General features: G+C 40.6%; 1 protein-coding gene across 16 annotated transcripts in view; it reads right to left on the bottom strand.

Moving 5' to 3' along the window:
* FHIT (fragile histidine triad diadenosine triphosphatase) overlaps window positions 1-13,942 on the bottom strand; it is a 1,470,392-nt gene that overhangs the window by 1,419,876 nt on the left and 36,574 nt on the right. For 8 of the 16 annotated variants that reach the window (XM_081246013.1, XM_081246024.1, XM_081246021.1 and 5 more), the window contains 2 exons: window positions 12,534-12,653; window positions 5,192-5,240 (listed from right to left, as the gene is read on the bottom strand). The gene's annotated coding sequence lies outside the window, so the exon portion shown is untranslated. Of the gene's footprint in view, window positions 1-5,191; window positions 5,241-12,533; window positions 12,763-13,942 lie in introns of those variants that run through there. The other 8 variants (XM_081246015.1, XM_081246016.1, XM_081246020.1 and 5 more) reach the window with 2 other exon arrangements.

Raw genomic sequence — 13,942 nt, 5'->3', positions numbered from 1 at the left:
CCACCCGCTAGAGAAATGGAAATAAAAACAAAAATAAACAAATGGGACCTAATGAAACTTAAAAGCTTTTGCACAGCAAAGGAAAACATAAAAAAGACGAAGAGACAACCCTCAGAATGGGAGAAAATATTTGCAAACGAAGCAACTGACAAATGATTAATCTCCAAGATATATAAGTAGCTCATGCAGCTCAATATCAAAAAAACAAACAACCCAATCCAAAAATGGGCAGAAGAACTAAATAGACATTTCTCCAAAGAAGACATACAAATTGCCAACAAACACATGAAAGGATGCTCAACATCACTATCATTAGAGAAATGCAAATCAAAACTACAATGAGGTATCACCTCACACCAGTCAGAATGGCCATCATCAAAAAATCTACAAACAATAAATGCTAGAGAGGGTGTGGAGAAAAGGGAACCCTCTTGCACTGTTGGTGGGAATGTAAATTGATACAGCCATTATGGAGAACGGTATGGAGGTTCCTTAAAAAACTAAAAATAGAACTACCATACGACCCAGCAATCCCACTACTGGGCATATATGCTGAGAAAACCATCATTCAAAAAGAGTCATGTACCAAAATGTTCATTGCAGCACTACTCACAATAGCCAGGACATGGAAGCAACCTAAGTGTCCAGTGACAGATGAATGGATAAAGAAGATGTGGCACATAAATACAATGGAATATTACTCTGCCATAAAAGGAAACGAAATCGAGTTATTTGTAGTGAGGTGGATGGACCTAGAGTCTGTCATACAGAGTGAAGTAAGTCAGAAAGAGAAAAACAAATACTGTATGCTAACACATATATATGGAATCTGAAAAAAAAAAAAAGGTTCTGAAGAACCTAGGGGCAGGACAGGAATAAAAACACAGACGTAGAGAATGGACTTGAGGACACGCAGAGGGGGAAGGGTAAGCTGGGACGAAGTGAGAGAGCGGCATGGACATATATACACTACCAAATATAAAATAGATAGCTAGTGGGAAGTAGCCACACAGTACATGGAGATCAGCTCAGTGCTCTGTGACCACCTAGAGGGATAGGATAGGGAGGGCGGGAGGGAGATGCCAAGAGGGAGGAGATATGGGGATATATGTATATGTATAGCTGATTCACTATGTTACACAGCAGCAACTAACACACCATTGTAAAGCAATTATACTCCAATAAAGATGTTTTTAAAAATTTGCATAAAAAAGAGCACCATCACGGGGGGGGGCTGGTAATTGAGGGGAACTTAATGAAGGGTGTGAGCAAGGTTAAGGGAAACCAAGAAGAGACAACAGTATCCTGGAGTTAGCAGAAATAAACTGCTAATTTAAAGGGGAAAAAGGAAGGAGCAGTTACCAAATAGTAGAAAAAAGCTGCAGCTGCAGAAGAGAGGCCCCCAACAAGAACTCTGGTGGCCTTCCTTAGAGGAATACAGCCACTGTCAACCCGCAGTGCTGCAAGGAAGGTAGGGGGTAATATTCCAACCTTGCATTCTCCGATTTTTGCCCAGTGTCTTCCTTTGGCTACTCCAGTGGAAAGCCAGAGAGCAAGGGAGCCCAGGGTATGCTGACAATAAGTCAGCCTCCTGGGACACACAGCATTTCAGAGGAATGAGAGCTGGAGGCACAAACAGAGAATTCCAGCACAAGCACTATGCAGAGTTTTGTTTCTATTTTTGTTTTTTTATTTACCTCCCTTTCCTATTCAGCCTCATAAAAGAAGCCTTCGATTTTTCAATCTGTTTAATAAATATAAATAGCATGATATTAACAATAATAATAATACACTGATATTACACCGCACTTTAATTTCCTAAGCACTTTCACATACATTATCTTTACGTCATCCTCAAAACAGCCCTACGCAGTAGATAGGGCAAGGGTTATCCTATTTTACAGGTGAGGAAAACTGAGACCTTAAGAAAAGTTGGGTTTCTTGCCCAGAGTCATAAAGCTAGCAAGCAGCAGAGCCCAAACTAGAAGCATGTTTCCTAATGCTTCAGCTAAGGTTCTTTCCACCATACAATGCTGTCGTGCTATTTATTCACAGTAGGAGTGAAAAATTGATGTCCCTGTGAAAAAATCATTAACCAGCTTTGTTCTAGGCACTGCACAGAACAGAGAAGCAGTCAACAAACAAGACACGAGGGGAAATAGGGCAAATTTGCCCATTCCATTCTCGGGAAACCACAAGCAGTGCCACAGACCTAAGTAACTGAGTTTTCAATCACATTTTACACACCATTGAAAAGAAGGTGTTCAGTAGGGCAAGAAAAGTGTTCAAAAGAGCAATAAAAATTCAGGCTAAAGTATAAAAATATTTAAATAGTTTTGTTTTGGGATGCTGGGATAAGTAGAAGGAAATCATAGTCCCTTCACAATACCCATGCCACAAAGAGACCAAGCCTCCAGAAATTGGAAGGATGACCTCTTTGCTTCTTTTCTCAATTCCAACTCTACCCCCACATATACACATATCCTTTGAGAGCTTCGAGAAGCAGCCAAAAGTGACTTCTTTTTACCAAACACAAGAGTAGTGGAGAAGTCCAACAAAATAGCCCACTTTTGAAATAATAATTGAGAACTCTTCACCTTATGTAATCTGCTGCAAAACGTTCAGCTACTTATATATGATGGAAGAAAGCAGTGAATAAATATTTACTGTAAACCTCCAAACACACCCCACTTATTCCAAATTTAGCTCCCTAATGTGTAAACTACTCTATTAGGGTTCTGTGGTTGCAAGCAAGAGAAACCACCTGACTAATTTAAGAAGGATTATGGGAAGGAAATTGGAGGCTCAGCAAATCCATGGAAGACTGGAAAATAAGGGTTGAACACCATCAGTGACCAAGACAGATGTGGAAGCTGGGAAATGGGAACTGCTACAGTGGTCTCATGGCAGGTACTGTCAGGGCAGAATGCCGACTGGGAGAAAGGAGAATCCTTTAGCTCAAGATTCAAATTCCAAAGAAGAAGCACCCATTAACCAAGCTTGTGGTCATGCACCTATCCTTAGGCTGACTGTAGGGCCCTGAGTAGGGTCCCTGGGTACAGTTCCACTACTGTAATTACTTAAAAAGAAAATAAAGTGCAGTTAAAAAGGGAAAACATACATAACAGGAAAAAAAGGGGAGGGGGAAGAAGTTCCTCTAAACTTAATAAGATTTTCTTCAAAAATTCCTCAATCTAACTAGTAGCAATAGATCACTCACTTCCTAAGACTATATTAATTAGTAGTTGCCCACACACAGCCAAAGATAGTGTTTACCCTGACACCAACAAAACTTCAACCTGACAACTTTTTACTTACAGAGGCCTCACTTCTCATATTACCTGAAAGTTATTTTTTCATTTGATTCTTAAAGCCAAAGCAGAATTTGCCCTTCTTTAGTAACAATATGCTCATTTCTGAAACATTATCCTTACACTTCCAAAAAGAACAGACTCCACAAAATATCTAATGAATAAATCCATAAGGATGCTAACGCTGATGATGATGATGATGACAGTAATATTAACAAGAGCAGCAACAGCTAATATCTACTGAGTAGTTATCATGGACCAGCACCTGTTCTAAGCCCTCAACACATAATAATTCATTTAAGCTCCACAACCTTAGGAGCAAAATACTTTTATTTCCATTTCACAAAGTAGAAAACTGAAACACAGAGGGGGTGAATAACTTGTCCATGGTCCAATAGCTCATAAAAGTCAAACCAGAACTAAATCCATGTCTGACTCCAGATTACCAGAATAACAAAGGGTTTTCATTGAGAGTAGAGGAAACAGACTGTACCAGTGTGAAAATACTTTCCAAGAAGAATGAGAGCACCATAACTGTACCTAAAGATCTCAAGGTTCTGAAGACTGCTACATCATCATTAACTCCAACAGTTTATGAGAATTTATTTCTAAAAGCTATCAAGTACTGCTTTATTCCAAGATGTGGCTCAATGGTCCAGAGATGTGTAAGTTATATGGCTGAATATAAGAATTATCTACTTCTTAAGATATTTTTTTCTTCACTAGTGGCCAACCATTACAGAAAAATTCCAAGCCAACCAGCTTTCATGCACCAGAGTTTAATCATCCCAAAGCAAATCCTCAAAACAATATTTTTATAGCTCATGTTTTGATTATTCAAAGGGGGTTTTCTCCAATTTCCCTGTAAAATTCCTTTTCACCCTCAAAATAAACATTAAAAATTCAGCTCTAGAAGTAGATTTGTCATAAAGTTAGGAATAACTTAAAATATAAAGTAAATCAAAATGGCTCTTCCATCTTTAACTAAAGTGGTCACGGTCATGATTCCCGTAATAAAAATGACAGAAAAAAAACCCTAAAATTGTCAAAAACATAATTGATGATGAAAACAAATGTAAAATTATGGCATATTTCACCCTGGCCACCAAAGACTTTTGATGAAACTGCAGCCCTATAATTCCCCGGAATGAATTCTTTAAATTAAAACACTTCATGCAGAACAGATATTAAACAATGACTCAAAGAACAATGCTGTACAGAGGTATGCTTATAAATATACCTAGGAAAGAGGAAACAATTACATTTTTCCATGTAAAAAGCAACTCGATTGTAATGTTTCACAGGAGTAGGTACTTTCCCCATTGCTTCAAACTTGGAAGTTCATTTCCTTAACTCACTTAGCGTCCAAAGTGACTGGGTGGAATGAAATTAGCTACACCAAACTGGCTAACTTTCTCCTTTCTACAAAACTAGCTATTCCACACAATGGCACAACTGACTTTAATGATAAATTTCATCCAACGCAATTGAAATGCCACTTTGAATTTTATCTTAAATGCTTTATTTGGCCAGCTGGTTTTATTTAACTATTGACCAGAAGTGGTACGAGTGCATTCTTTTTCCATCTAGCATTAATCTTAGTAAATTTAGCTCCACTGGAATGTCTTAACTGCTGAGAAGAAAGCAAAAGTCAGCAAGCATACAGTTGCATTTGGCTACCTTCAGCACATCATTTTATTTCCTCCTGCTCTCTGCTAACTATTGCTCAGCACTTTTGCCTATGAGGGAGGACAAGCAGGTGGTTAAGGAAGATGTCCTGTCAGCTATATCTTTAATCCGAGTGTTTAAATCTCTGAATAAAAGAAAAATCAATGTTGTAAAGGCAATGTTTGTCAAGGCCATGTAATAAATACACTTACCTTTACAGACTGTTCTCAATGGATTTCCCTTCTTTGCTGAGCTTCAAAGCTACAAAGAGATAAAAACGAAAGCAGTGAGTTATCTGCGAGTAAAACAGCAAACGTTTTCTCTCCACGTCTCTAAGTAGAATTTCCATATGCCATGGTATGTGATGCTAGCCAAATAAACCACTGATAAAACTTTGTGCCTCATACCTCCTGTACAAGAGGTCAGTGAAAGACAAAGTCATAAACTGAAAATGGCACACACATCTATCCAGAATTGACTCACACAAACCTGGCCAGACCTATAGTCAAATCTTTTGGGGCGTGAACTCCTCAACAGAACGGAGGAGTGCAGAGATGAAATAGCTTTTAAAGTGCAGAGATGAAAATCAAATTAAACATTATGCAGCACACTAGATCTGACCGAGCATTTTATTTTCTTACATCTTTTAGCGCCATCTTTCTTGCACACTCTATTTCCATTTCCCTGGGAGTTTTACTTGGGGGAGTCTATTCCATTTATATGGCATGCATGTCCCTCCCAATCCAGACCTCACCACTTGCCCCTATGAGTAAACGTGTGCAAGCTTACACATACAATCTTCCTTCCTCTAGGTAGAGCGTAGCCTTCTCTCAGTAGTGAGAAACTCATAAAACAGAGGAAGCCAAACTTGGCATTTCAAATCAAATCTAGGCACGTTAAGCTCCCTGCAACCAAAACATACAATGTGCTGACCACACACAAGTCAATATGATAGGAGATGTGGTAAACTATAGTTGCCAAGCAACAGTAATAACTTAAGGTTTCAAGGGGCTGATTCTATAGTAGTCCAACATTACTCATATGTTGACTCCATGGTCAAAAATAAACGGAATATGCCTATTTCTTTCATTCATGGCTAGGTCCTAACATCTCTTAAGGTATAGTAGTTGGGAATGGTCAACTACTTCATGGTTTTCCCATGGTTTTTTTTTTTTTTTTTTTTTCCTTTAATGTCCTAAGTAACTGCTTTAGCCCCTACTGGGCTATTTCCCTTCACATCCCCCTATCCCACTATAGAACCCATTACCACTGATGCATGACCACCAAAGAACAAGGTCAGACTTGTGGGCTATGATGTAAATCTTGGAATATTAATGCAGGAGATAAGGCCCCTCCATGGGACACCATCAAAATTTCTCCTTCCCCCTGTGTTATGTGGATTGCAATAGAGTTGGGGGAAACATAATTTGGGGAAGACTAGATAAAATAGTATAGTATTACATTTTATAAAGTCTGAGAGATTTATGGTCTGACAACATAGAGATTGAGCTGTATCCGTTTCTATCCCAAACACCAAGAAATGCTAAACAAAATATAGCTCAAAAGAAAGGGAGGGGACCTATATGAAAAAATAATGAATGCAAATTTTCTAGAATGAAAGACATGAATTCTCTTGAAAAAGCATACCGAGACCTCAACAAGATAAATAAAAGCAAATCTACAGGTAGATACAATAGAAGGAAACCGCAGAACACCAGAGATAGAAAGAAAGCCTTAAAGTCAACCAGAGAGAAAAAATAGACTCCTTGCAAAACAACTTGTCATAAGCAAAAATAAAAGCAAGACAGCAGTGGAATGACATGTCCTAAGTTCCAAGTGAAAAAAAGTTCAAGGAAAATTCTATAGCCATGCTAAACCAATTATCATTCAAGAATGAGAGAAATAAGGACATTTTTCAGGAAAAAAAAAATTATTTCCTGCTCACAGTAGTTTACTTTTGCTGAAAGGAATACTAAAAGATATACTTGAATAATAAGGAATTGATCCCAGAAGGAAAGAGGAACAAAAAGCAATGGTGAAAAAATAAATTAGCAAGTATGACAGTAAATCTAGTAAATTCAATAATAAATAATGGGTATTGGATAATAATTACTAAACCCTGCTTGTCGAGAACCCACAATAGCAATAATAACCAATTTTTAGGGTTTGCAAATAAGATGAAATGAGTGGTTGGCCACAATCATATGGAATAAAGGAGGGGGGAATGAATTGTTTAGGAGGAAAAGATACTGACTAAGTTGTTAAAAATACGCATTACAGCTACTGATGAACTTGTTAAAAATAACTAGCATTTCTTTCTCTATGTAAATAACCAAAGACATCCTTTCATATATGCTCAAAGGGACATGTACAAGAATGTTTCTAGCATCAATGCTAGAATGGCAAGAAATACTGAAAACAGAAACAGGTATTAACAGTACAATGAATAAACACATTTTTATAGATTCTTACAATGGAATATTACACAACTTTGAGAAACCAATTAAACAGTTACACACATCAACATGTATGCCTTTCAAAAATATGATGTAAAGCAAAAGAAGCAAGTCACAAAAGACTGTATATATTATTCCGCATATAAGATATTCAAAAAGGCAAAAATAAATACTATCTTGATTTGAAACATTACATGTAAGTGGCAAAAACTATGAAGAAAAGCAAGGGAATGAATGATTTATACAGAATTCAAGCTATATTTACCTTGAGAGTGAGGAAGGAGATTGTAATGGGGAAACGGTCTAACAGGATTCTGGAATATGGTAATGCTATTTCTTGGCTTGGGGACAGGTATCTCGATGTTCAGTTTATTATTTTCTTTAAACTGTAGATACACACTTTCAAAAATTATTTTGTATGTATATTCTATTTCACGATTTTAAAACACATAAGAGTAATCACCAGAAGAATTGAAGTATCCAAACCAGTGAAGGGAACAATCTAGAGAATAGAAAACTCAACCAATTCTTTTTCTGTATAAGACTGGAATGGGATGGAGAAAGAAACAAAGGAAAACACAGTGAACAGAAAACACAAAAGAAGATATTTAAAAAGAAGTTCTAATATGTCAATAATCAGAGTAAGTGGATTAAATGCATCTGTTAAAATTTTTCAAAATGAATTTTTTAAACCTTGCTATGTGATGTTCATAAGAAATACATCTGAAACAGAAAGAGATTTTGAAAGGACAAGTACAGAAAACTATATACCAAGCAAATAGGAACCAAAAGAAAGTTGGTGGAAGTTAATATTAGGCAAAATACAAGTTAGTAATAATAAAATAGGCATTTGCATTGGCTACGTATTGCTACAAAGCCAACTACCTAACAATTAATGATTTCATAATAATAATTTATTATCTCTTACGCTTTCTATGGAACAAGAATCCTGACAGGGTGCAGTGAGCCGACTTTTTTGTATGCTACAGTGCCTGAGGCCTCAGCTGCGAGCCTTGAAAGTTGGGGCCTGGAGTCATCTGAAGCTTCATCCCCTCAAATGCCTGCCAGTTGCTGAGGGTTAGCTGAGACTTTAGCTGGGGCTATCAGCTGAAACACCTCCTTACCTCCTTGTGGCCTCTACATGGGGTGTGCCCCTCATCACCACATGGTGGCTGGGGTGAAGCTGTTACCTTCAGGGCAGTGTCCGTATACTCCAGCTGCTGAGGCCTCCATGGTCTGGGACCCATGAAGACTGCAACCGCTGCCATTAGGTCACAGAGGTGGGGACGTGGGAAAGGTCCGCTGCTACTTCAAGCCCTGGGCCCCGCCACTGGGCGGCCGAGGTGAGGGCTCTGGAGCTCTGCAGACAGAGCCCTAGTCCTGTCCCTGGGCCCCCCAGGTCACCTGCCGGTCCCGAGGCCGGGTTCCGGAGGGGCCTGGGGAGAAGGCCGCGAGCCGCCTCTCACCACACTCCCTGGCCGGCGGGCAATGGCGCGCGAACGGCTCTCGCGCGAACGGCTCTCGCGCGAACGGCTCTCGCGCGAACGGCTCTCGCGCGAACGGCTCTCGCGCGAACGGCTCTCGCGCGAACGGCTCTCGCGCGAACGGCTCTCGCGCGAACGGCTCTCGCGCGAACGGCTCTCGCGCGAACGGCTCTCGCGCCCGCCCTGCCCCTTTTACAATGTAAACGTCATTGAGGAACTGAACGAGAACTGTTCTGTGGACTGAGACAGAATTCAGTTTGGAGTCGGTTAAGAAATAAGTGGAAATCATTAAAATGAAGACAGTGAGTAAGGACAATATTAGACACGTTTGGGTGTGAAGGAGAGGAAAGAGAGTAGCAACTGGAGGACAAAGGGCTGAAAGAGGGTTTCTTTGTACAGTTCGTAAACAGAAAAAACCTGAGCACGTGTCAAGGTGATGAGCAGATACAGTTGAAACTAAGAGGCTGAAAGCAGAAGAGTGAGAAAGGGTAGCCAGTACTGAAGGTTCGTTCCCAGAAAAGTAAAGGGACAGGTGGTGGGACTGGTCTTAAAACAGAGCTTTGTTGTCTCCTTAATCATAAAATGCCTTGTGACAGGCATGCATGCTATTGTCTTAAATTATTACCTTCTCCTGTGTTTATATTTTATGACCTTAATGAATGTCTAAGCTCTTTAAAATCTATGGCTTTTATTGCTTAAACCAAACTCACCCTGCCCAGGCATTGTGAGCCCCAGACTCTATGCTAGCACTAAATAGTCATTCAGTCAATACTTGTTGAATAAACAAGCACAGCTGACCCTTGAACAGGATGTTTGAACTACACTGGTCCACTTATACATGGATTTTCTTTTCAATAACTGTGTACTACAGTACTACACTGTTCGTGGTTATTGAATCCACAGAATCTCGTATATGGACACACATATGGAAGGCTGATGATAAGTTATACACAAATATTCAACTGCTCGGCACCCCAAACCCCCTCCGTGTTCAAGAGTCAGCTGCACAAGTGGATTCCACAGTCTTTGTGTATACCTCTGGCACCCAAACATTTGTCCGTTTATGTATGCTAGATATCTGAAGTAGGAGCAGGTCAGGATCAGAAAACTCTCGCTCTAGTGCCCAAAGTACTTATCTCTGGACAAAAGTCAAGAATAGCCACTCAAACTAGTCCTCTCTTTCCCATGTTTACCTTGACCCCAAAATCCAAAGACCTAAACTTCTACTGGCCATTAAAACATTTTCACCTGCAGCTACAATGCATTATACCTTTTCCCAGTTTCCCTCATGCCTAACTCATCCCCATTTTGTTGTAGAGCAGGTGGACTCTCTAACCTTCATATGACCTGCAAGACAGATTAGATTTAAATGAACCCAAAGAGGTTTAGGCTTCAGCTGCTCCCAAAAGACACAATCACGGAGGCAGAGCAGTACAGGCCAATAACACACTGATTTATCTGAGTGGTTTTCCAGAGCATAGCTGCCCAGAAAACCTTTATCAACACCAAGCCCCTCACTCCATTATCCAGCCTCCAGGTAAATACTGGCCTGAATTTAAACATCTTTCTCAAATATAAAAACCTCCTTTGACTGATTTATCTTCCCCCAATTAAAACCTATCTTTGGGAACCATCCAACTGCACCTTCCTTAAGGCAACATTGCCTGGAACTGAGAGATTTGCATCCACTGCTGCATTCTGCAGCCCTCACCTGACTTGACTGCCACATTAAGCGATTGGTTATTGACCTTTAAGTCTTTAACAATTATGTATATACCTAGGAAAGAAGTCTGTTCACTCAGGAATTAAGACAAGACACAAGAATGAAGACAGTGAATAAATTCAGCCCTCATTTCTGTTCTTATGCTATGCTCAGTGAGCTGTTGCTCCAGATGAATTATTGCAACATTCTTTCAAATGATAGCCAATTTTCAACTAAGAGAAGATTCTTAAACCTTTTTCTACATATTGGTGAAAAACAGGCAGCTGGAAAACATAGCCTTGGTTAAACTACGTGATGATAAATGAATATTTTAAACACATGAAATTATTTGAGAATCTGCAGACTGATTTAAACCCTCACAACAAACAACAGAAAAGATCCCCCAAACCTGAGACTTCTCAGATGTATTCCCAGAAATTTTATTTCAGTTTATATGCCTGTATATCTTAAAGAGTAATTTTCAGAATTTGTGAAACTGATGTATTTAGAGTTGAGGGGTTTAGAGTTGTTATTCACATGGATAACTGATCAATATTGTCAAAATGTAAATGAAAGTCTTTTCAACAGACCCTAAGTTCAAGAAAGATACAGACCACATTTTTTTTTTTTTGGCCAGCACCTCATTTTTATTTCAAACGAAAGCATCGAACGTCTATAAAAGAACCTCTTATAGGTGTGGTGATTCAGACCACACCTTTCTTGCTCCTTGTTGAATCTACATCCTCTAAGACAGTGTCAACATACACCCAAGGAAATTTGCTTAAAGGGATATTATGTTTGTGTTATTATTGAAAACATTGAAAATTCTTTACTTGAGATTAACTTTTATTTTTGTTCTTTCTTTCTCATTTTCTTAATTTGTACTCTAGGCTTTTTTAAGATAAAAAGATATCTCTCTACAGATGTCTACACTTCTGTGGCCTGAGACACACACAAATATAACACAACTCATCCTCACCACACCTGTTCAATGCTGTAATATTTGCCAGGCATTGGAAAAATAAATTTGCCAATGTAGCATGAGCCCTGGAAAATCATTAGGTGACATCTGAGGAGCAGAATACCAGTCAACCAATAATTAACATCTTAACATGCAGAGAGTTAGAGACAAATCAAATTCCATGAAATCTCGGGGAGCATGACCCTGGCCAGGTTGGCACCCTGGCTGTGGGGGAAGTCAGTGGCTTTGTCTGACCGTAAGACAGGGCTGGAAGTACCGTGGCTAGTCTAATCCTAGGAGGAGACACTCTGACAACGCGACATTTACACAGGGATGCCCTAACGTGGCCCTAGTATGTTTTCTTAGAATGAGATGACATTTCAAGTCAAACAGTCTGCTCCCAATAGCATAAACCCTCCCCAAACTCTAATAACCTGAATTTGAGACAAAGAGGTTCATCTCAGAGAGAAACTGAGGTGGTATGGATGTAACATTAAAATAATCAATTTTTAAGTAAGGTTAAGCCAGATATTCAGTGTTTAGCCTCATTTCGTTATCATTCCAGAATTTCATAGACCTCAGATCACCTTAGTCTAAAAAACAGTTCTTGTTTGAGCAAAACCCTGTTCCTGGAGTATCCATATGGATACTTTTCAATGAACACAGAATCTAGTTTAAAAATTGTGCTGGGGCCTCCCTGGTGGCGCAGTGGTTGAGAGTCCGCCTGCCGATGCAGGGGATACAGGTTCGTGCCCTGGTCCGGGAGGATCCCATATGCCGCGGAGCGGCTGGGCCCGTGAGCCATGGCCGCTGAGCCTGCGCATCCGGAGCCTGTGCTCCACAATGGGAGAGGCTACAACAGTGAGAGGCCCGCATACCGCAAAAAAAAAAAAAAAAAAATTGTGCTACCACGAGGTGTGGCAAGTGAGTGTCAGTGCATTGTGTCCTCACCAAGCCCCTGCTGCCTGGAACTGCTGTCCACATGTGCGTCCATCCAAGGATGTAGGGCTACTGCGGTTACTGCTGCCTCCAGCCTATCTAAGGTCACCTTTCTTTCACAGCTGATTCATTCTAAAGGAAGAAACAGAGAGGCTGGAGAACACCAATTCCCTATTTGGTTTCTGCAGTTGTCTACGTAACTTGGGGAACTCGCCCTTAAGAGGAGTCCAGAATGAAGCGCCCCACCTCCAAACAGACTGCCAGTCCTCAGGGTAAATGCTTTACCTCTACCATGTGGCCTGCATGTGCCTGGTTTGAATCTGCTTCCACCCTAAGCCAAGGGTGGCTGTTCTGCCAGCCCCCACTCCACTCCACTACAGGGTCAGGCAGCAGGCTCCTGGCCCAGTGCTTGAATGGCCCAGTGATGTCACTGCCGAGAGGGAGTCTGGTTGTGCGCTCCTCTAAACTCTCCATCTGGAAGATTCTCTGGCCTCCTTCCCTCTCATTTTTAATCTGATAGACACTGCTGGACAGGGAAACTCAGAGCAAACCAAAGTTCACCTTCCGTTCCCTGCTTCTCAGCTGGGATAATCACAGGGGCAGAACGAGGTTGGCAGGGACCAGGATGCCAGGAATTAAATGAGGGTCCCTGACCATTGGACCACATTAGTCCTGCCTTCCAAAGTCTTAATTAGTCCTCCTCCGCCTGGCACACCCACTTGCCTTTGGAACCCAGAGAGGTGGCTGGGTCAGATGCCATGCTCACAGCAAGTACTCAACAAAATATTGGTTGAGAATGGCAGCCACAAATGCCTGCTGGCTCACGGCTTTGCAACAACAGTCAGTTTTGAGGTCTGGGCCCCAGCAGCAAGATTTCTGCTCCTCTTTGTAATGCAGACAGTTCTAGCAGCGATATTCCGAGTGATATTCAGCTACCAGCTCAATTTGGAAGCAAAATGATCTTAACAAACAGTGGCAGACTTGACAGACAGGCTGTTGAGCCTGGGGACCAATACAAAGGACAAAAAGAAAGAGAAAGGAAGGGTTGATGGTAAGTGGAAGAGAGGAAAATGAACACTGCAAAGAGAATTGAGCAGGATTATGGGGCTAGACACCTCAGTTCTACAGGTCTGAAATGAGCGGGGAACATAACAACAGACTCAAGAGATGGAAACAGTGGGTGGGGGGGAGTCACAGAAAGGGGACAGAGCGGCACCTTTTGGGAATTCTGATGCTGGGACACACTCAGGGCTAGCAGTGGAATAGATGCAACAGTAAGTAACATTTGAGAGGTTTCAAAAGACAATGAGTCTTAATTCTGTCTTGTTTTGCCCTTCTTAAACTAGTGACACACCAAAATTTGCTATTTTTCTACGAGGACATTGACAGATACAATGGAAACTCTGAATACATTTTTTCCC

Source organism: Mesoplodon bidens (genome assembly GCF_964165515.1).
Source record: "Mesoplodon bidens genome assembly, chromosome: 10".
In the NCBI taxonomy this organism is placed as follows: domain Eukaryota; kingdom Metazoa; phylum Chordata; class Mammalia; order Artiodactyla; family Ziphiidae; genus Mesoplodon; species Mesoplodon bidens.
This window is presented reverse-complemented; position numbering and strand designations above follow the sequence as displayed.